The sequence below is a fragment of the Ixodes scapularis genome, unplaced genomic scaffold, assembly GCF_016920785.2.
Source record: "Ixodes scapularis isolate PalLabHiFi unplaced genomic scaffold, ASM1692078v2 PGA_scaffold27__4_contigs__length_417560, whole genome shotgun sequence".
Lineage (NCBI taxonomy): Eukaryota > Metazoa > Arthropoda > Arachnida > Ixodida > Ixodidae > Ixodes > Ixodes scapularis.
Window position 1 is genome coordinate 180,212 of NW_024609854.1, and position 23,766 is coordinate 203,977.

Genomic DNA, 23,766 nt, shown 5'->3' on the forward strand with positions numbered 1-23,766 from the left:
TTATCTTCACCGGGAAGCTTTGCCACCTTGTTAGGCTGTTGAGTCTGGCCATTTGAAAGGTCATCCTCTTCCGCGGCTTCGCTTCTTTTTTTTGTGTGTGTGTTGAGCGGAGAGCTTCAGCGCCTGCCAGGCGGAAGTCCAGAAGGTCTATGGTGTCTCGTCGTGGCACAGCATTTGCCCTGCAGGCGTCTCTGTATTCCATCCAGCAGTTGAAAACAGAGAAGTCGATCATGTGTAGGCTGGCCTTTGAAGTCCATTTCCATGTCTTGATTACGATCCTGTAATATTCTAACAGCTGATCACAACTGTCGGCGTCTCCCATGCACGCATTGTACCTCAGAACAATAGCCGGTGCTGGCACGTCGATGTACTTCTCCTGTTTTGACCAGCGCTAGAGAGGTTCAACAGCATCGGCCCCAGTAGAAGTTGATGTAAGGGTCACGCCTCTGCTGTCCTTTCACTTGACTACAACACCATTTCCATCGCCACGGGTGTACTCCTAGTATTCTCCCAGCTTCAGGGTGTTGTCACTTTGAAACCAGATGTTCATAACACGGTTTTCTATTACTGTTCCTGTTCCTGCAATGTCCCTCTTGAGCAGCTCATTCAAGAGAGGAATTGTTGTAAAGTACCTGTAAAGGAAGATGACGGACTTTTCCGGCAGGGTTTTCGCAAGTCTTAAAACAACATTAGAACCAAGGCCAAGTGCTGTGTCAGCAAGGGGGGGTTGATTTCCCTCGATATATCTCAAAGTACATCGCTAGGCTCTCGGAATTGGTCCGGACAAATTTTTTTAAGTCCCACAGGCCGTGGTTTTCCTTTATTGCAGAGAGGACCGTCCTATGAAAGGTATCATCAGTTCAATGGAATACAAAGAAGGTCTCCTCTTCAGCTCATGGCAACGTTTTCTGACAGTATCGATTATTAGCTGCACTTTCCAGAGTTTGTTCTCGTCTGACACTGCAGGTGGCCCCTCCGTGTCAGCAAGGTAGCGGCATGTTCTCAGCGTTTTGAACTCTACACGTGCCATGCTGCTCACAAGCTCAAGCTGAGGCCGCCTTCGTTAGTACATCTGTATCTGCGGAATACGGATGCAACCCATGATAATGTGCATGCCCAACAGTTGTTTGATCTTCTGCAGAGTCACATTCAAGACCTTTTCCGTCTCAGACAAGTGATACATACTCCTATTTTCAGCGGCGTTCTCGAAAAACTTGTTGTCGAAATATCGCACAAAGTAGCTCAATGGCGTGCCATTAGCAGGGGGCTCATGGTCTCCTTCACTTGCTCGAAGCGGATGCGACTTCTCGGTGAAGGTCTTCTTTTTCCATAAACCGTTTCTGGCCTTTTTCTTCAATGTGGCATTTAACGATGAAGGGGGGGGGGGGGGGGGGGGGGGGGGGACAGAACCCTTTCGACGTTGAAGGAACCGAAGCAGTTTCCTCCTTTTCCTCCTCATCATCACTGCTTTTAGCATCTAGAGCATGTAGCTAGCTGCCAATCGGGGGCGTCGTCATCTCTGCTGCACCACTCGATGTCTGACGACTCGAGAATGTTGAGAATTTCCTCCAGGTCAGCATCGCGTTCAGGACTTAATATTTCTAGAAATAAAATAAAATACATCTAAGTAACAAGCATTTTTTCATGGCGACGTTGCATGGTGTTTTTCTCATTCTCCATACCCACCCCGCATAAATGTGTGGGTGGCTGTTTTGACCGTGCCTGGCACCTTATTGTGATATTGATAGGGCTTGTTGTGTGCCGAATGCTCTTTAGCGAGTTTCAGGATTGCTTCCCAATTCCTAGTTTTGAAAATGAACACAAAAAAAGAAAGCAAAATGATGCACTTACTTCTCGAAGGCGGCCGGCGCGCGTCTTTCGGGGAAAGCGCCATTTTGGAAGGGCTGCAACTAGCCCCCTTGCGGAAAAATGCACAAACTACTCGTTTTAATTTATTCCATGCACCCGGACGAACGTGCTGGCTGGGTCGGAAGAGCTATATAGGAGCGGAGAGTGACTGCGGGTTTTTGATCTTAAATGCGGAACGAAAGTTTGTCTGCTTCTTTTGCAGGGGTTGTCGTGACGTCAGAAAGACATCGAGCCCTGATTGGCTCTGCTTGGAGGATAGTGGGTAGACCTCAAAGCAAGCAGTATCGAGGTCTACCCAGAGCCAATCAGAGCTCGCCGTCTTTCTGACGTCACCAAAACCCCTGCAAAAGAAGCAGACGAACTTGCGCTTCGCATAGCCTGTCTGCTCTCGCAGCAAAATGGAAATTGCGGCTCTATATTGACAAGCGGCAATTTATGTAGGCCTTTTCATCGCTCATCACCCCCAGGAAAAAAAATGCTGAGTCACTGAGCTTTGTAAACGCGGACATACCCGCAACAGACCTATACAGCACATATATGATCAGAAGGCGTTCCACAGACACCAGACAAAATTTTTTTTTCTTTTGAAAGGTGTTTGTATACAAGACGCCGGACAACGGTGCAAGCTTTATAATTAGTTGTGTATCAATAATGAAACATTCTTATCTTAACGCCGATTCTCAAGTCTGTTTAGCAGAATACTTTTTTTTTTTTTTTTCAGGTCGCGGATATCAAGAAGGCAATAGCCGCGGTAAACGAATATCTGGACAAGGTGAGTTGAAAGGAAAGTTGCTTCGAATTTTTAACACTCTTCCTTCAACGGTGACTGGTCTTTCGTGAGCATTACCGTCACCGACGCTTCAAGAAATGGTGGCGTCGCTCTCCGCCAGGGCATTTCTTATCGGCGCTCATTATCGGCTCATCTCATCGACTTCGGAGCCATAAAAGGATTCCCAGAACTTTCCATATCCCAAAGTTTCTTAAGTTGTCGGTGCCTATGGACACTCCGTACTTTCTGCGGTTCTAAACCAATCAGTTAATACGAATCGAGCAGATCGGAACTTTGGCATCGCAGCTGGAATCGATAACTTCTGAAAAAGGTTAAAAGAAAAAAAAAAGAGAAATTACGAGCAACTTTTATTTTCAATGTCTTGAAATGCATATAATTACTTGTTTAAGAAGCAATAATTACAATCTTGTCAGATGCTGCGAAACAGACTTTTCGGAGAGTAAAGGAGAACGTCTAACGCTTATTCGTTTCCCCGTTAAATTTAGCGGGGAAATCGGCGTCACGGTGTCAGGTCGCAGGTCGTGGTCGTGTGAACTATAACGCCGTCGCGTAGCATCATTTTCTTCCCGCTAATTTTGGCGGGAAACTTGACGTCGCAGCTTCAAGTTGAAGCGTAACGGGATGCCACGACGTCACGCGATGCCGATTTCGCCGCTAAAGTTAGCGGGCAATTGACGCCAGGTAATCGCGCGACGTCAAGGGGTTCAAGTCGCGCTGTACGTACTGGCCCCGACTACGGGGGATGTCATTTTTCCCAACTAAATTCAACCGTAACGTGACGCGAGCTGGTCACGCGATAGACGATCCGCGGATGAAAAATCGCGATTCGGTCCGTCGTGTGAATATGTCGTAAGCCGCTATAACACCGGCAATATATTATACAAAAAAAAAAAAACAGTCTGCAAACAATGTCTGAGGCGTGTCTTGTTGTCTCTTGTTTTTTTATGTTTTTTTTACACAGAAACCACCCGAATCCAGCGACCCTGAGGAGAAACGGAACTACCACAAAGGGGTACAACTTTATTTTCGAACTTTGTCGACGCGCCATATACGTTTGTTCTTTGGGGATACCTCGGTAATACTCACTCACGAGTGCACTCGCGCATAGCTCACTCACCCTTACTCTCAGACGCGAGTTGAGAGTGAGTTCGTAGGCCTCGAAGACTCGCAAGTTTGAGGTAGAGTGAGGGACGTGCATGAGGTCAATGAGGGGCTTGAGTTCGGCCAGTTTCCAAGTCCGACGAGGGGCTCGATTTCGCGAGTAATTTCGGTGAACGGCGTGAGTTCGTGTGCTCGGCAAGTTCGTAAGTTCGGTGTAGGAGCGCGAGTTCCTTCGGTTGAGTTCACGAGTTCTTGAGTGCGGTTGAGATGAGTGTGAGAGTGAGCGAGCTTTGAGCTCGTTTCTAGTTGTGTATGTAAGAGTAAAGGAATGATTTTTTGAGGCTTTTGTCAGTGAATAAGTTCAACTTAACATGCCGATCCGTATTAAGACTGAGTTTTTTTGTTGTTGTTGTTGTTTTCCTCTCTGTTACTTTGGCATGTTTTCTTTGGTCCACTAATGCGACACGCGCGGTCTTCCAGGTCGAAAGCCTCCGGGATGAACTGCGCCAGATAGACGCGGAGCTGCAAAAGGTGATTCCTTCAAAATATTGCGAGCTCTGATGTCGCCAGGGGTCGGGACAGTCGTCTATTTCACCCTAAGCCCGACCGCAACCATACGCTACGACCCGACACGGCCGATGAAGCTGCGCCAAAAGCGTATATCGTCTCGGCGCTCGTCGATCTCTTGTGCGTTAACGATTCTCTCTTGTGAGTTAACTATCATCGATCCGTTGCGGTGGCATAAGTGGTCGGACTCGACATGTGAAACGGTGCAGAGTGTGCCTAGATTTAAGAGTCTTTGCAACCGCTCGATCGGGGTTGATTAGCCGGTCTGTGTGTGAACCACGCCTTTACGAAATGGTTGCTCACACGCATACGCGTGAGCAACCAATCTGTGCGGAAAAAAATGTTCGTTATTAAATTACAAAAAAAAAAAAAAAAAAGCTCTCCCTGGTTTGAGTCGGTCCATCTCTTCAATCTAAGTGTTCTATACTGCGGAACCAGCGAGTCTATGCGGAAAGCAAGGCGTCTGCTTCTTCCGGAGGAGTTGTCGTGACGTCAGAACGACAAGCAAGCAAAAAGAGCCGAAAAAATACAGGGACACAGACGAAGGGAAACAGGACAAGGCGCTTCCCTTTGTCTGTGTTCCTGTATTTTTTCGGCGCTTTTTGCTTGCAATGAACCAACTGGTCCAAATCTCCACTTTACGTCAGAACGACGCTGAGCTCTGCTTGGTTCCGAATGAAGCACAGTGGGTAGACCTCAAAGAAAGCTTCTTTGAGGTCTACCCACTGTCCTTCATTCGGAACCAAGCAGAGCTCGGCATTCGGACGTCACCACAACCCCTGCAAAAGATGCAGAATAACTTGCGCTCCACAAAACTTTTAAGATTCCGATTACGGAGAGCGCTTGGAATTTAATGGCGGGCCATGGCGCAGCTCGGTACTTTATGCGCATGCGCGTTGCCGCGAGGCGAGCGGGAAGATAGCGGGCGAAGGAACCGAGTGAAGGAGGCTTGTACGCAAGTAGCGCGCAAGTAACGCAAGTAGCGCGTTACTTATAGTACCTAGCTTCTTTTTTTTTTTTTTTTCTGTAACAAAGTAATGACCTAGTTCCTTTCCTAGAGGGAACGTGTAACGTATTTTTGTTGCTTTTTCACGTGGTAACCCATGACGGTGTTTAGTCACTTCTGGAGCGGAACGTGTACAATACAAGCAAATACTTCAAGGGAAATACCGGACATTCTTCTCAGTTGCATTAGGCAGAACGACGGCCGCGCACAGGGCCTCCCCTGGTTGAGTGGTTTATTTGGCAACGCCTCTTCCCCCCCTCCCTCCCCCCTTCCTCTCGCTGCCATAGCACGTGACCAGGCGAAGCCCATGGAAGGCGGTGCGGTTGACGGGGTCGCGGATTCGAAGACGGCGCCGCTGCAGCCGTCACGCGTGTTTCCGCGGTTCTTGGTTGTCGTCTTTTCCCATGTACTTTCGGAAAGTATTCTTCCTATTGGCGAGGAGATCGAACTATAGGGGGCGCACTTTCATTATCACCATCGTCATCACCAGAAACAATCGCGGTGTGCCAAACAACTCGGACGCCAGCACTCGCCTAGCGTACGCGGCATCGTTTCCACGCTCGCTGCATATTTGTTGGTAGCGAAGATGGTGCGCACTCTCTGCGTACCCCAGTACCCGAAGCATGCTTTCGAACCGGGTATATATACAGCGCGGAGGATTGCAGCACGTACGCGACGGTACGGACACTGTCCGCCGTCGGCTCTGGTGCAACGCTGCACTCGATGACGTGATCGCAGTAGAGCAGGCGTCCTCTCCTTCAACGAGACATGGCTTGCTTTCGCCGATGTCGCCCATGACTGTCGCAAGAGACAGGGTAACTGAAAAGTGATGTGCGTGTTTCGCGAATAATTCTGAAAAACACGGACGCCGCACCGGCCACGCAGGATCCAGGGCGCGCGGCAGACTCGATGCGGCTGGCCCGACACCTGCGCGCGGGGGTGTTTAGAGGGCGGGGTCAGCATATCATATGTTGAAGAACCCCCACCCACCCCCTTTCCCGGTTTCTCCGCTCTAAATTTTTACACGTACTAAATTCAACAGGATATCCCGGACCCGTCCTCTTAATCCTCCACTACCACGCATGCGGTTGTTTTGCCATTCACGAGGACTTCGATGACATTGAACGCAAGAGAGGCTAGACTGACTTTATCTAGATGCATTTAGGAGAAAAGAACAGCGTTATATAACATTACCGAGCCTCGTGTCGTCGTCTTTTATGGCAGCGAATGCAGTAATGACCAACGTTCTAATAACTGCGGTCGACGGGTTTGTTTTGCCACACAGCGTTAGTTTCGGATTTGGCCGTATAGGGATCTGGGAGTGGGGCACTCCCAGATCTCCTCCCCAATAGTCGGCGACAGGTTTAGAGTTCAGGGCGAGGGAAAGGAAGGCTGGGGAGAAGAAAGCAGGCGGAATACTGGGGGGAGGAGGATGTTTCCTCCTACCCTCTCCAGCAATTCATCTGCTTCCTCCTCCCAGCCTTTCTTTCCCTCGCCCTTTAACGCGTCATCAACTATAGTAAAGTATTTGATGCAAGTATAGGTCGAGAAACTGAGGGAGAGGAGGAGAGACAAGAGCGAGCGGGAACGTGAGAACACCGAGTTCTGATTGGAACGATTAGTGGGTAGACCTAGTGCCACTAAATAAGCTACGCTTCAGAGTAACGACACTTGGCCATTTTGTGTCGTAAAATCATGGTTGCCAGTTATCTGAAGCTTTATCTGAAATCACAGGAAACACTTTTCCGCTCTCTACAAATGTTTCAACAGTTCGTGACAGAGGAAAGCAATATTGCATGAGGTTCCTAACACCGAATCTAATGCTGAGGAAGTCGCACTTTTGAATCATGACGATCGGCAGTTGCGTCTGCTCTGCATACGAGCCAAAATGGCGGCGCCCACAAGAATGCCGGGGAACGGAGTGCCGATACTCTAAGCGCAGCTCATTCAGTGGCTCTAGGTAGACCTAAAGCTATAGCAGCCTTTGTCTCTACTGCACTCGTTGAACGCGTTCGAATACGAGAGCCAAACACCGGACGCCGGCGTCCTGCGTTTTAAAGCGTTCGATGAGCGCAGTGGAGACAAAGGCATCTATAGCTTTAAGTCTACCCACTAATCATTCCAATCAGAACACGGTGTTCTGAAGTACCCTCTTCGGTAACGAGTAGCCTTGCTTTGTTACTTTTTGAGTGAGTAACGAGTAAGGAAGTTTAGTTGCTTAATTTCAGTAACGTGTATAGTACATGTTCTGGAGCAAAGTTTACGCTCGCGGGCGATGGACGCTTTTTTCGCCACGATCCTCGCAGCTTGTTATCGCAAACGCAGCCCCTAAACCGTACACATGAACCCAATCGAGCAGTCGGAAATACTAAGGAGTTTTAGTAGACCGTGTTTCCCCTCCGCTACGAAGAAACCGCCTCTGCGCCTGCGTGCCGATGGCCATGGCTGTAGAGTTCCGGGTAGGGGAGTGGCTTAGCGGAGGGAGAAACGCGGTCTACTAAAACTCGCTACTCTCAAAACGCCCGGGGAACACTACAGCGGACGAGGATAGAACGGCGCCCCCCTGTGCCAACGGTATTCACGTGTTTATATTTGCCACAGGCCAAGTACGATCCCGACGAGCTGGAAAAAATCAGGCACCACCTGAAAGAAGTGAGTTGGATCAAAGTTTCGAACAAACGGCTTATGATGTCATGGTGATTTTGTAATTCGTGTATTCCTCAAATCGGGGGCGAGAGAGGAGGTTTGGGTCGCTTACAAATGAGGAAACGCAGAAAACCCAAACATCTTATTTTGGCATTGCTGCATTGACATCGCTGCATTAGCAAATAAAAAGAAAGAAAACGCCGCAGTACGAACTACGAAGCGAGAAGCGCGAATAAAACAAGTGTCTCCCAGTGTTTCTTAAGGTTAAGACGGTATACTTTCATTGAAGTCATACAAAATTATTTTTTTATAAATTTGTTTTCAAAGATTGTAAGTTTTGCATTCTTTCCGCGAGTAACGCCGGCCTACATCGGACACTGCACTAAAAATTCTACGGCTGGGCAATTGTGTTCCATACGTGAAACGTTCTCGCATCACATGACACGGGTCACGTGATGTTAATCCTCCCGCTAAATTTAGAGGTGAAACTAAGTTGCCGTATAGGTCACGTGACGTCAACTTTCCCGCTAAACTCAGGGGGATGAGGGAGCCTGAATTGGTGTGTAGCTCACGAGACGTTAATTTTCCCGCTATATTCAGCGGGGAAATAGACATCACGTGACCTGATGTCTCGTGACTCATGCACCAGTTCAACTTCCCCGCTAAATTTAGAGGAAAAACTGAATTGGTGCGTAGATCTCTGACGTCCCCATAATGCAACACTGCGCGCGTTGCATTATGGGACGTCACAGGCCACGGCTTCACGAAATTCGGAGCAACCAGCCAAAGAACGTTTTGCGCTAGACATCCCCATCCCATTACACAATGATGTCGTCTATTCCCCATCCCATTACACTGATATCGTCTAACAAGTTAAGTGGTGTAGTAATCATCGACAACTAAAGAAACATAGGGCATGGCTTAGTATGTTCGCGCTCTTTGCTTCGCGATTCCATTCGGCCAATGCCGAAACCTCATTGGCTGAAGTGCGATGTACTAAGATACTCGTGCAACACCACGGCCTTCGCTTCTCAAGCTGCCAGGGACGATACTTTCCCACAAAGCACACAGAAGAGCCAGTCGCGGCCACCAATGGAGGGATCTCGGCGAACGACAAAAATGAAAATATTGTCGCGGATGAAAAACAAAAATGATATAGACAAACGTAAAACTAAAATGAAACGCTTCATCGGCGAACTCGTACCAGAAACTATAAGGAAGAACGAGCGTCGAGAAAGTAGCGGCGAGCGTCGAAGTGTCGGCGTCACAGCTGGCCAGCGCGAGAGTGTAGAGTGTAGCAGACGCGGTATCTCGAACATTCAGTCCTAGAATGTTCGAGCTTCGAACTATAGGGCCAGACTGACTCGGCAAGGCCACGCTGGCTTCCGTATCTTTTGCGCTCGTTATCTCGAACATTCCTCCTAGAAAGGTCCAGCGTCCAACACACGGGGGTAAGAGTAAACGCAAATCTTCAAAAGGTATGGAGTTGCGGTGTATTTACAATAAAACGGGTTACAGAAATCAGCCCGGTTAGAACACGGCTGCATGCTGTCGCTCGGGTAGGCAGTCAGTCAGTTCACGCGATAGCCTCGCGCGCACGCTGCACGTCAAGGCACGAGCACTGCCACACATATAACATTTCCCCCGGCGTAATTGAAGAAACCAAAGGAAAACACACACTGCACACAATACCGAAAACGTTATGAGTCGTATCTGTCTGGAGGACGGCGATGTCTTGTGGGGTAGCGCTGTTGCACAGCGGGATTGTCGGTTGCCCTCTGTGGGGTGGTTGCACACTCACTGACCACACTCTCGTCGGCGCAGTTCTCTGGAACCCTCAGGTCGGGCAAGAATCCGTCTGATGTGGCTTGCATCGAGTTTTCACGACGATGAAGCATCTGGTCTTGGTGACGGCGCCAGATATATATGCCCCGAGCAGTCGTGACTCGAACCTGGTACGACACTGGGCCAGATTGCTTGAGAATTGTGCCGGGAATCCACTTCTGGGAGCCTCTATAGTTCCTCACGAGAACATTGTCGTTAACACTAAAAATCCTTGTTCGTGCCTTTCGCTGCGAGGTCTGGACGAACTGTTGATGTCCTACTCTTCCCCCAACGGAAGGCTTAATGGCATCGAGTCTTGTGCGAAGTCTTCTGCCTAAGAATAAACTGGCAGGTGTTTCCTTTGTCGTCGAGTGAGGGGTATTGCGGTACGTCAGAAGAAACGTTTGTACCGTCAACTCCAGGGAGTCTTGCGGTCGTCCTTTTCGGAGAGCAGACTTTAATGTCTGGACAAACTTCTCCGCGAGGCCATTAGTACTCGGGTGATAGGCCGCGCTCAAGATGTGACGTCCTCCTAGATTCTTAATAAAAGCCTTGAATTCTGTTGAGACGAACTGTGGACCGTTGTCCGTAACAATGGACTAAGGTACACCAAAACGACAAAACAAGTCCTGAAGACGTTGGATCGTGTGCTATGATGTCGTCTTCTCCATCACATAGACCTCGGGCCACTTTGAGTGTGCATCTACGGCGACCAAAAACATCTTCCCCTTGACTGGACCCGCGAAATCCAAATGCACCCTTTGCCAGGGCGATGTCGGCCATGCCCAAGGGTGGAGGGGCGCGGGGACTGGCTCGTTCCGCTGTTGATAGCATTCTTGACATGCTTTCACTTGCTCTTCCAGGTCATTGTCAATTGAAGGCCACCAGATGTAGCTCCTGGCTAATTCCTTGCTTCTGACAATACCTGGATGACCCAGATGTATCTCTTCAAGCAGGAGATAGCGCAGTTTTGGTGGTACGACTACCCGCATGCCATACATCAGACACCCTTGATGCACAGTGAGCTCCAGACGTCTGTCAAAGAAAGGCTTCATTTCCTTGTCAGTGATGGACGATGGCCAGCCCACGTGTGTCAAGTCGAGTACTTTGCTTAACAAAGGGTCGTGGCGTGTGGCACGAGCAATGTCACGGCTGGTGACAGGTAGCGTATCTAGACGCAGAGAATAAAAAGTTTCGTTTCCTTCGGTAGATTCATCTGCCACAATGTCAAGTGGCAATCTTGAGAAGCAGTCTGCTTCAGCGTTGTCACTTGATTTCTTGAACTGAAGCGAGTAGCTGTACGTAGACAGCGTCACTGCCCAGCGCTGCATCCGCGCAGCAGCCATTGCTGGAATGCCTGTTTTCGGGCCGAAAATGGTCTGCAAAGGCTTATGGTCCGTAATCAAGGTGAAGAAACGGCCGTAAATATACACGTGGAATTTTTTAACTCCAAAGATCAGGGCCAGTGCTTCTTTCTCAATCTGACTGTAGTTCTTTTCAGCCTCCGATAAGATATGAGACGCGTAAGCCACAGGTTGAACTGTTCCGTCCGGAGAAACTTGAGAAAGAACGGCGCCTATGCCGTATTGCGATGCGTCACAGGCGAGCTGCAGGGGTCTTTTGGGATCATAATGAACTAAGATCGGTGGGGAAGTCATCGCAGCTTTGATTTTCTGAAAAGCGGACTGGCAAACTTCGTCCCATGTCCATTTTTCTAACAGTAAGAAAGCACAAAACAAACAGAGGGACAAAAACAGACATGTACAAGCTTTCAGTTTACAACAACATATATTTGACGCCAGCGAAGTCTGCACCAACAACCGTCGGTGGGGAAAGGGGGAACGAGCAAGAGGGAGAAAAGAAGGGAGAGAAGGTTGAGAGGGAAGAAAAGGGGGGAGGGAAGGGAAGATAGCGTTTCCGCATACGAAGCTGATTGACGGCCGAAGGCCGAGGGGGGTCTTGTTGTTCAAGGTTGTGCAATAGACCATTTGCAGTCCTCCCAAGCGCCCCGGCGCGCGCGCGAGGAATCTTGGGATCGGTGTTCTGTCGGCCCCCGTCGTCTGGCTGCTCTCCGTTGGAATCGCATCACCTCGCTCTAGACATACTTTTCATCTTCGTTGTTTATACTTAATAATCCTCTTTTTTATCTACTCCAGTGTATTTTTCTTGTTCATAAGTGTATCTATTTCGTTCAGCGCTTTGTATTTCTTCTGTATATTACGTGTTTTTGTGCATATTCCATCGTTTTCGACGCGGCCGTCGACGGACACCACGCCGCTTCGTTCGCCGCTCCCGGGGTGAGTACTGACTGTTGCCGTTACGCTCTATCCCGCTCCTAGGCCGTTCATTTAACTCGTGTGCGGTCGCGAGAGAGCAGTTTCGAACATCACTACAAATGTCACCGCTGTAAGCAGAGAAATAAAGTAGTCATCACGAAGCGAAGGCCGACATGCCTTCGCTTCGTGATGCGCTCGCCCTGTGAAATGTGAGCGTGGGATATCGAGTACTGCTTGCGTGCTCAACATTCGGGACGGTGCTTTGTCGTTGCGATCTTTTTGCCCTTCGGACGCTTGCGAAGCTGTACCAGCGGTCGGCGTGCCTCGGCAGCGCTCGTCAACAACCGTCCGCGCGGCGTCACTTTTCTCGCGTTCGCTGACCGTCCGCGAGCGCCGGTGATTCATCGTCGCGGCTGGTATGCGTATGTAGTACATCGCATAGCTTCACAATCGCTCTTAACAGCGGTTGTGAGTTGAGCGGGCCCTTAGCAAGCGAGTTATGTCAGCAACTGCAACTTTGAAACTGATGGTCACTTCACTTATTTATTTCACTATTCGAGATGTCAGCTGAATGTAGTATCTTCTTAGGTCACCCTCAGAAGCCACATGACGGGCGGTACAACCTGCTGTGTACCGGGCTGTGCCCACACCACTCTCACTGCCAAGCATGTGTCCTGGAATCGCTTTCCGAAGAACAGCCATCTACGCAACATTTGGGTACAGCGAATCAACAGGAAAGGTATTTACCATATTTTTTTACTTGTTATCTACACTTTCCTGACAATGATCAGGAAGGTACAGTGTGTGTACTGTCCGACGTGGCCCAAGTCATTTTACCCATATGTACAACATACCTGCGAAACACATTTTTTTTAAAAATAAAAATAGCATTCATTATTTTTGACCTATAAGTGCAACATACGACTGAAACAAAAAAGACAATCTCAAAGAATCCCAGATGTTGCATGTGCCCTTTTCACTCTCTTGGCCACTTCCACCTGCACCGACATACCAATATTTGATTGCATCGCAGGAATGTCGCTTCATCTCACTACCCTACAGCTAAAGCAAAGATACTCTCACAGTGCTTCTATCATTTTCAGCGTGCATCCACTCCAGGTTTGTTAGGCATAAACTATGTGCTTGTTCTTAGTGCCCGCTGCACAATGGTACTGGAAGTGTTTAGAAGGCGGTGGGGTGACGATGGGGGAGGAGGAGAACTGAATTCTACCCCCTTGCCCGGATAGTTTACTGACGCCCCTGTTCAGACGCCACGGCTGCTGCATCCATTCTTACCACTGAGATTGAGTTGCACTTGCTCCAAAGTTGAATGGGTGAATCTTAATATGGTGCTAACTGCTTCTTTTGCATGCAGGTACCACTGGACGGTTCTCTCTGTGGACGCCAACCTCTGACAGCAGAATATGCGGCGCTCATTTTAACGAAACTGGGAGAAAGAAGTACGAGGACAAAGCTCCCCGGTTTTTTCCAACCAGGACATTTCCGAAGTGTATGTTATTTGCCTATTTTTGTTTCTTTCTGCAATAGTTGTTTTTCCCTGCTTATATTCTTGCTTGTGATCACTGTATACATGGGTCGTTTCTCACGTGAGCTACGTCACTGCTGGTGGCGTCTGGTGATTTGTGGACAGCGGTGCTACCCAGTGAGCATGGCGAAATACGTGACCTACGGAAGCAATCATCGCTCTCATAGAAAAAGACGGAGCTTCAAGCAATCGTAATGTCAGATTTTGTAGAGCTGCAGACATAATAACAATGTTTTGTCTGAATACATGAGATCTCTCAACGGCTAGACGACGCAAATGGACTGCAATCGAAAAGAGGTTTTGCGACGTGCGGTTAAGTAGCATCAAGGATATCACTGAAACTGAAAAAGTATAACATTCTCGTCCGTCATTAAATTTGCAGTGGGAATAGGTGGCATATAAACCTACTGACTGCCTTTTTCAAGGATTTGGCTTGGCTTAGCTAGCTTGCTGCTCAAGGCACCAGGGGATGTCGCTCTGCTGCCTTCATCTCTGATGGCCCCAAATGACAGCTTTTAATCCAGCTCTCTCGTTGTGGAAAGTAGTGAAGGCTCTGCATGTTTCCTGTCGTACATTGAAGTGCCAGCTCATCTCGACTCTAAATAACAGCAGTGTGTTTGAACGGTACCAGACGATGCTTCTTTATATTTCCGACTGCTCTATCTGACACAGTCGGTCACAATGCAAGAGGACTTCAGCGAGCTGGAAAACACTCTCTTAGCACATAGAAAAACATAGGAGAAAATGTACCAACATGAATTCTAGAAATATTTTGAGCGAAAACTGACGTCAGGTGCAAGGACTCTATAATTACTGTCCACCGTGTTTGCTTGACTAGGCAGCTTCCTAGTGACCATTCAAGCAGATAGAGTTGGACATGCCTTGTCAGGAGTTTGCGGTCGTAATATGCTTGAGCCAACTGCTTTGTAAGAAGTTGCAGCTGTGCATATCGTTCGTGTCACAAATGGAAACACATATGAATGCGGAAATATAATTATGTTTAATAAAGGGCCCTTTAGGCAAGTATGGACAGCCTAAGATGGCACCGAATATAGTCGATTTCACAGTAACATGGCAGGTGGCAGACTCTATAACCCCTGTGAACTGATTGAAGTGTTGAAGTCAAATGTATGTGACAGCTCTTTACTAGAGAAGTGTACTCTGATTGGCTCGCTTGGGACAAACCTTTTGTTGTGTGCCAAACTATGTTGAATAAGGATATAAACTTTGTTCCCTTCTTTTATACGCCGGTGGCTGTTGAATGCACTTCGTCTCAGAAAGAACTGCAACAATCGCTATTTGGCTACAACATTCCAGACCAGCTACCAAAGGGTAGAAACAGTGACCGCTATTGATCCAGCTGAGCTCTTGGTTGTTTGACATGTTATGTGCTCCGTACAGTGTAAGCTGTGCCCTGTGCTAGACAGAATTCCAGCCGGTATGTAATGCTTATAAAATAATTGCGTGAACAATTGCCTTATCCTTGCCTGCAGATGTTGCGGCCTGCCCAAAGGTCCCAAACATGATCTGCGCAAGGAAGCGCCATGCGCTGCAGCCGCTGCCGGCCTACTTTCTGTCGGACCTTGACCTGGCACAGACCGTGACCCTGCCTGCTAGCCAGGAGCCAGCACAACCCGGCAGCCCCTTGGCCTCCGCTGGTGCCCCTGACACTGATGATGTAATAGCTAGCGGTAAGCTCCTAACATTGAGCATCAGTGTTGCTCGTCTGTTTATTTGGCATCCCTGTCAACTGTGCAGCAGTCCCGATAGGTGCATGGAACACTTACATGCAGTACGTCGAACTTTACAAACTGTACTAACTCAGTCACCGCTGGCTATAGCACGCAAGTTGTGGCCGTTCCATACTCGCAGCACCATATGGCACGGTGCACTCTAAGATACCGCACATGCAAGGTACCCGCGGAGTTGTTCTTTCAGATTGCGGTCACACCCTCACTTCATTGTCTGCCAGGTACAAAGGAGATGCTGCCACAGCCCTGCTTGCATGTTATTTGCCTCAAGATCCAGATTGAAAAGTGGGGACACATGCTTTTGTTTATCCATTGTTTCCTACAAGACAAGCGGCGATTCTCTGGCGTCCACAAAAAAACCATCCCCACTTTTGTTATGGAGCACGGGCAAGGCTATGCATGCTCTTAGAATTCGCAGTTGACTCCAATGCATGCGCACGAACGCTGCACCGGAGCCTCTCAGGGCTTCGAGTTAGCGTCCGCAGCATTCTCCGTGCTCCAAGTAAGTGTAGAACAAAGCTTAGTTCCGCATTTCCCCGCAGCACCCCTGACGATCGGATCTCAAGGCGAATAGCCAGCATTCCCATTATAGCTCCTTCGTGTGGAACAGAGCAGCATTAAAGAGGTCATAAACCGACTCAGTTACTTCTGCTAAATGCTGCTGTCGCACAATAAAGCTTGAGAACAAGCAATATTCTGCTCTTCCTCACAGCCAGGTAAAATAATCACATGATTACTGTTAGGGGTTAGCTGCTACTGTTGGCGCAGTGATTAGACACAAGCCCAAGCCCCAATAGTTACCATGGCATTGATTGTAACCAAATAGTCAGGTGCTCACTCAGTGCTTGGGTCCAGTTCATAAGCCGTCTGTATTCAAGTGTCGTCACCCTGGTGTGAACCCTAGGCTTTCTCAACATTGTGATTTCTGACTGTAAATTAGCCTTCTATTCCTCAGAATATAACCTTGGCAGGGGAGCCTCTGGTTTGTGGTATATAGATTATTATATAGATTATATTTGTGCTACAGACGTCAGTATGCTTGTATGAGGTGCAGAACATCCAAATGCATATCGTTTCTTGGCCCCTTTAACATGTGATGCTTTTTTTGTATGGCACATGATATGCTATTTGGCAGAGCCAAGGCAATTACAAGGAGAAAGCCTAGTTTTTTGTTTTGATATTTGACTGCAAAAATGATGTGATATTTATTTTGCTATCTCCCCATCTGGCAGACCACCAGTACAGCATCACAGGATGTATCGATCAAGCCCTGCGTGATCGCATCAGGCAGCTAGAGGAGCTCGCTTCTGCAAACGAGAAACTGCGCAAGGACAACGACCGTCTACAGAAAGAAAATGAAGCTCTGCGGAAGAAAGTAGCCCATCTTGAGGAGATGTATGACAAAGCAGAGGAGGTCATCGATGCTACAATCCCCTTTCAGAACTTCACGCTCACAGCCGTGCAACAGGACCCAAAGAAACTGGCCTTCTACACGGGATTCGACTCCCTGGAGAGATTTCTCGCCTTTTACAAGTTTGTTCAGGCAGGTTATGAAGCTCACAAGGAAAGTCAAGGTCCGCAGAGAAGGTCACCTTATCTATCCATGGATGATCAGCTGCTGCTCGTGTTGTCCCGCCTGAGGGTGGGACTTTTGGAGCAGGACCTTGCATACCGGTTTCGTATCCACATCAGCACAGTCAGCCGGGTGTGGACATTCTGGATTGGTTACCTAGCGGACTACCTTGCTCAACTCAACTACTGGCCGTCGCGACAGGTTGTGAACAAGCACATGCCGGAGTGCTTCATCGAGGCGTATCCATCGACGAGAGTCATTCTGGATTGCACGGAAATCTTCATCGAGACACCTAGCGACTTCAGGGTGCAGAGTGATACCTACTCAAGCTACAAGTGCCACAACACTGCCAAGGGACTGCTGGGCATCACCCCCAATGGGTTCGTGTCGTTCGTGAGCGACCTTGCCCCTGGCCGCGTCTCTGACAAAGCCCTGACCGCATGTTCCGGGCTATGCAACCTTCTTGAGCCCGGAGACTCTGTCATGGCGGACAGAGGCTTTTTGATCACTGAAGAGGTCGAAGCTGCAGGGGCTAACCTGAACATTCCACCTTTCCTTGGGGGAAGGCTACAGCTCTCCCTGGAGGACGAAGCGAAAACTAGGGCGATTGCGAAGGTCCGGATCCACGTGGAACGAGTGATTGGACAAATGAAGTGTTTTCGAATCTTGAGGGGTACTTTCCCAAACAGTATGAGCAAGAGCCTGGACTCTATCTGGAAGGTCTGTGCTTTGCTGTGCAATTTCACGAGAGAGCCACTGCTCAGTCGAAGCTAGAGCTGCAGTCTTGTGGCTTCGTAGATGGTCGTGGAGAAAAAAGAGGCCATATCTCTCTATCTAGCTCACTTCAGCTCCGGCAACTTTTTGTGCCCACACGCCCTCATGACCCATGACGACCATTAGCACCGACTACGGCCCTCGGGACTTTCCTCTACCCAACGAAATGGACTCACAACCCACCGAGGCCACGCTGGCTTCTCCCGCTGTCTGAAGCTTACCGCTCAATGCACCACCCACAGCCGGTGCAACCACTCCTGCCGTCACGTCGCTTCTTGATGCACCACTTGTTGCCGCGTGAATTCAACCTGCGGTCTTTACTCAGAATCCATTCTCCATCCTCGGCGACGATGATCCCGAAAGCAAGTTGTCGCCCCTCAACAACAGTTGCCACATCCGCACTGCCGCCAATGAAACGAAGCGTGCTCGTGGCATTTTTTTCTTCGGCGCCGCTGCGACTAAGCTTACCACCTCACCCCGGTGCATCCAACGTGACTCGAACCCTGACTCGTTCCCCCTGGAGGACGGATGGCATCCTGTCTCTCGCCGACGTAAGGCGGCCCCGCCCGCGGCGCCTCCAGCAGCATCGTTCTGCAGTGAGTTCTCCCACACTGTCATTCTACGGCCGGCCAAACCATGCCGCATCATGGACGGGGTCTTTCTTGCCATTGACTCTGCAGTTGCTGCACAGATAGACCTCAGGTCTCCTACACCATTGCAGCCCCCTACCAAGTGAGGTACCTCGACTGCAGTAATCAACTTGCAGTTGATGCTGCTTTGTCTCAAGTGTGCGATGCATTCCTCAATGTAACATACATCCCGATCGGCACTCTGCAGGTCTCCGTGCAAGGCTACGAGGCCATTCGCCGTGGCCAGGTTCGCGGATTCATAAAAAAAGTCTGGCGACCTGGATTCTGCGTCCTAAAAAACCTTCATTGCCGGAAATCTGCTATCCTCCAGGCCGGTCCTCTCACAAACTCTGGGTCGGCACTCATTACATTCGACGGCACCAGCCTCGCGTTGCCCAGTGCCCCAACAGCACCCAAGCCAACGGCACAACACAGCGTCGTCAGTTGCCTTCATCAACATCCAAAGAGAAGCCGGCGTCACCACCAGTGACGCCTGAAACTAGCTCCTGCTCAGCAAGCTGTGCTGTTATCTGCGCCCAAAGCCCTCATCGCAGCACCGAGGTCTGCGAAGCAGAAGACTGACTCCCGCCCGGTGCTCGCCACAAAACTCCTAACGCCGGCACACAACATCACCGCCGACCTCACACAAGTCCCAACATCAGAACCGCCTCGGACCACCTTCGCAGAATCAGCGAGAGCTGTCAACAGCACTAGTGAGACGCCTGCCCTACTTCCGTCAGGGTCAGACTTTACTGGCTTGCAACAACAAATCACCCTTTTCACAAAACAAATGCTGGCAGCCACGCAGCGAATTCCGACGATGCAAAACTCGCTGTTTACTCTCGTGGATACCTGCACCCGTGCAGTAATCGGGCGCCTCGCGATGCAGGGCATCATTCCGTTCGGCGGCCCCCCACTATCACCACGCAAACATGGTTAGCGCCCCCAGGATTGTTCAGTGGAACTGTTGCTCGCTTAAACAGAAGAAGGCAGACTTCATCGAAAAATTTTATCTTCACTCGTCATCCGACATGGCCGCTGCGTTTGCTCTACAAGAAATCAACGGCCCCCTCCCTTCTTTGCCACAGTACGATGGACTTGCTCCGAACATTGAGACTAGTGCCCCCTTGCCTTGGATTCGTTCCGCCCTGTACGTTCATCGATCAGTGTGCTTCACTCTTCTCGACACCTCACAGAGGTGCTCTGCAATGACCAGCGTTACGGGTTGCCGCCAATTCCTCAACGGCCCGTTTTTCTCTTCTCTGTCTATGTGGCTCCAGACACATCGCTAAACCGCTGGACAAGGCAGCCGCTAAACATCCCTTTTTTTAAGCACTTCGCCCGTCTTTATCCAAAAGACGACGTTCCCGTTTGCGGTGATCTTAATGCCAAACACACGCATGGGGCTACGACATTGACCTTCCCCACGGCACGCGGCTTCTTGCAGACCTCACAGGGCTGAAACTTTCGTTCCTCAACATCCCAGACACCCCCACACGTATCAAACAATCCTCCCAACAGCAGGACACCTGCCCCGACTTTACCTGTGCTCGTTACCCTCGACGCTGGAGATGGCATGTCGCCGGCGACCGCCTCGGCGGTGATCACCTCCCCATTATTTTACGCTACGACTTCCTATCCGCAACCCTATCTCACTGTCGCGCCTGCTGCGACACATTCTTCACTAAGTGGGACAACTTCCGAGCAGCTCTTTCTTCTGTCATGGAACTTGCTGGCTTTTCCGACATTATACAAGCTATCCAGTCCGCCCACAAGTCTGCCACAAAGCGGCTAACCGTACCGGACGACGCCGCTTTGACGAGCATTTACTTACTGGACCGCCGCATTCACCTGTTGGCCTGTTACCGCCGTTCTCGCAGACCACGACGACTCCTCAAACCTTCACATAAACTCCAAAAGACTATCTCGTGCTACACTTCGGAACTCGCTTCCAACTGCTGGACTTCCCTGTGCAGATCCATCTCCGGCAATAGCCATCTTTCGAAAGTTTGAAGGCTCCTCCGTTCTCTCCTCGGGGACCACAAACCTAGGCAATTTGCTGCCACTGTTGCCCTTCGCAAAGGTGTCTCTCCCGAGGAGCTAGCTGAACGGGCCTCGGACGTCTTTTTTCCGCAACCAGCGCAACATGACTCTGGATGCTACACTTGTGTTCACCCTGTCACCAAGCTCTTGGGATGGATTGCCCGTTCACCCTCCACTCGCAGTGCACCTGGCCCCCAACAACGTCACAGTCGGGCAACTTCAGAACCTCCCTACGGCACTCAAGGAAACCATACTCGCCGAGATCAACCAGGTGACTCCAGACTACTGAAGCCCCAGGAGTCCCTGATCGCTGCCACTTGTCTCATTCGCCCTGGAAGCTCCCGAGAAGATTAAAAGCTTTTCCTCTTTTTATGCCCAAACAGCAGGGCAGATATGGTGGCCACTTCTTTGGTCGTTAAATAAATGTTTCAAAGCAAAGGTAGATGGTCATGATGAAAGAAATCAAGGACGTTAGGATTCCTGTCAGAAGTACTCAACGCAATAAAATGTTGTCCAAACTTGCCAGGTTTTAATTTTAGATTGGTTGCACACTACACGACAGAGTAGCGAGCATTTGATTATTCTTAATTTTTAACTAGGACTGATTAAATTAATTTCAATACTTTTGGATGTTTTATTTTAATACACACATATCCTCTAAAAAGGGCGGAAATGTAGTGGTTAATAAAGAAAAATAGACGTAATGGTGGGGCCACAGTCGACTCCTAGCAGAACTGTTTGGTGGGGCAACAGGCAGACTGAGATTAAAGCCCCTCTATCCTGGGAAAAGTGGCGCCATTCATTGTTGTGGAAATTCTCGAGACACGTACCGTGTGCCACTTCTGGGAAGGACATGGCGTCTGAAATCTAGCTCAGTGCTGCGCTGTGTCGCCATGATCTTCCCAAGGGCTGCATGTTGCACGTGCCTCGTGCATCGACGCACTTTGCGCTACTTTTAAAACATGAAGGGGCTTTAACTGAGATGCCATTGCGTGTGCCACAGGCAAAAATTCAAGATGTTGAAAACAAGCTGTTGCATTGTAAATTGTGCGAATTACTAAAATTCTCCGTCAATATGCCCCAGCAAATGAAGATTAGAGGGTTTACAGATTAAACCAAAGGAAGATGTCTGTCACCCCAGAGGAAGAACATGTGGGGACCTTGACGTGCAACCAAAATTTCACCATCAATAGCGCTGAAATCAGTAACGACACTACCGTAAACCAATTTTGCTCCCAGGTGGGCCGCCGGAAGCGGCGTTGGTAGCCACAGCACATGGTCGTTGTTGGAACTTTCGCGCATAATGCAGAAGAGGATCATGCCCTCTTTAGGTGTCACACGCTCCCATACCATCTTTAGTGTTTGTGTGTATGGCGCGTGCTTTGGACGGTTTCACAACTGACGACCACGCGCATGCTAGGCTGTGAAGATTACACGCTGGGGCGTGGGTTTGTAAACAATGGAAAAGTGTATGAAATTTAGCATGCACAGTGCACAAACTCTATTTTCAGTACACAAATATTGCGACTACTATATCGGACAGAGGTACGCGCTACAGTTTGCAACAAATTCTTGTGCCGACATGAGCAGTCTGAGGCATTCCAACTACTTGTCATGACAGCCACTTTCAGTTCACAAAAGTTGGTTTATTATATGTTCTCCAAGTCTTTGGCATTAAAAATGAGGTTGATTCCTTTGTGACACTGCCGTGCCGGGCTGTGGCCGGCGGTGAAACTGCACAGCCCACCAGCGACGGCAAGCAACCAACTGAGCGTCCAGAGCTAGGAACCAAAAGGCACCTTTATCACACGAGGCAATGGCTTTTTACACAAGACGTGGGCACAGTGTTTGCAACCCGATTACCGAAAGTGTCCAAACTTGGCACTAGCACCGCCCGCAAAATCCCCCCTTTAGAATGTTCAAGGAGAGTATCGGACACCTTGGCTGTGAAAAAAAACAAAGTTTTACAGATTGAGTCTCTTGGGAGCGACCACTTGTCTTCCAGAATGGGTTGAGTAGTGTCGGCCCGTACCATCACCACGAACACGTGGTGGTGATGCTGGACGAGGCACATCACGATGACGCGAGTAGACAGGTCCACCTGAGGCCGAACCGTCGACGGAAGCTAGGGGTGACGCCGGCCTCGGAGAGACACAACAGCACCTGCCGCAGGCGTTGGTCATGTTCCTTTTTCGTTCTGCCGAAGACTAGGATGTCGTCGACCATGTTGACCAATCCGTCTAGGACTTCCAAGATCCACGCCACCTGTCGCTGGAAAAACTCAGGGGCCGACGTGATGCCAAATGGGAGTCGGCAAAAGCAATAACGCCCATACGGCGTAATGAACATCGTAAGCTCTTGAGAGTCCTTGGAAAGCTTGACCTGATGGAAGCTTGAGGTAACTTTGAGCTTCGAGAAGACTGCCGCATCGCCCAGAAGTCCCAGGACTTGATCGACGGTGGGGAGCACATGACGTTCTCTCGGGACAACTTGATTTAATTTTGTAAAGTCGATACAGACACGGTAACCTCCCGACGACTTTGGAACCATGAACAGTCCAGCGTCCCGAGGTGTGGGGTTGGTGACACGCCGAATGGCTCCGTCTTGCTCCAGTTTGGCCAGTTCTGTTTGCACCACCTCGCGCAGGGGTATCGGTATGCGGCATGGAACACTAAGTGAAAACGGAACCGCATCCGGGCGTAGCCGAATCTTGTACTCCTCCTTGAGCGTGCCGAGACCTCTGAAAAGTCCCTGCGGTGCCGGCACTTTCATGTCGTCCAAGAACTTTACCACACCCAGAGCCTGGATGGCTGGGAACCCGAGCAGGGGCATAGAGAGGGACTTGATCACGTACAGACGCTGATGACCGGTCTTGCCTCGCCACAGGAGGGTAGCCATGAAGTACCCAATGACTTTTAGCGACTGGTCTCCTGGTGCTGTCAGCAGGTCGTCGACCTTGTCCAGATGATGAGGTAAGTTCGGGAAGGCTTCCGAAACAGCAGACGCCTCCGCGCCGGAATCTACCTTGAATATCGCCGTGTAGTTGTCGACATTGACCTCAACGTACTTGGCCTTGGCCTTCTCAGTCTCGAGGATTGCGTGGAGCGGTAAGGAACGCCACCTTGCTCTGCTTTCGTTTCCGAGCGCAACAGACGTCCGCGAAGTGGCCCTTCTTCTTGCAATAATTGCACAGAGACTGCCGAGCAGGACAGTCTGAGCGTGTGTGGGGGGCCCGACTGCAGTAGCTGCAGGAACCTGGGTCGTTATCGCCAAGTGAAGACACTGCTGATGCGTCGTCTGACCGTTTTGTTGTCTTGCGTTGGTGCGTCGGACCATGACAAGACTTGGTGGCGTCAACGTTGACGGTGACC

At 49.7% G+C, this 23,766-nt stretch overlaps 1 long non-coding RNA gene across 1 annotated transcript in view; it reads left to right on the plus strand.

The window, feature by feature from the left end:
* Positions 1 to 4,252: 4,252 nt before the first annotated feature.
* The window catches only part of LOC121836317, a 29,386-nt gene continuing 9,872 nt past the window's right edge, over positions 4,253 to 23,766 (plus strand). Inside the window, exons 1-2 of the long non-coding RNA XR_006077880.1 lie at positions 4,253 to 4,291; positions 7,935 to 7,985. This is a non-coding gene — a long non-coding RNA (uncharacterized LOC121836317). The remainder of the gene's footprint in view (positions 4,292 to 7,934; positions 7,986 to 23,766) is intronic.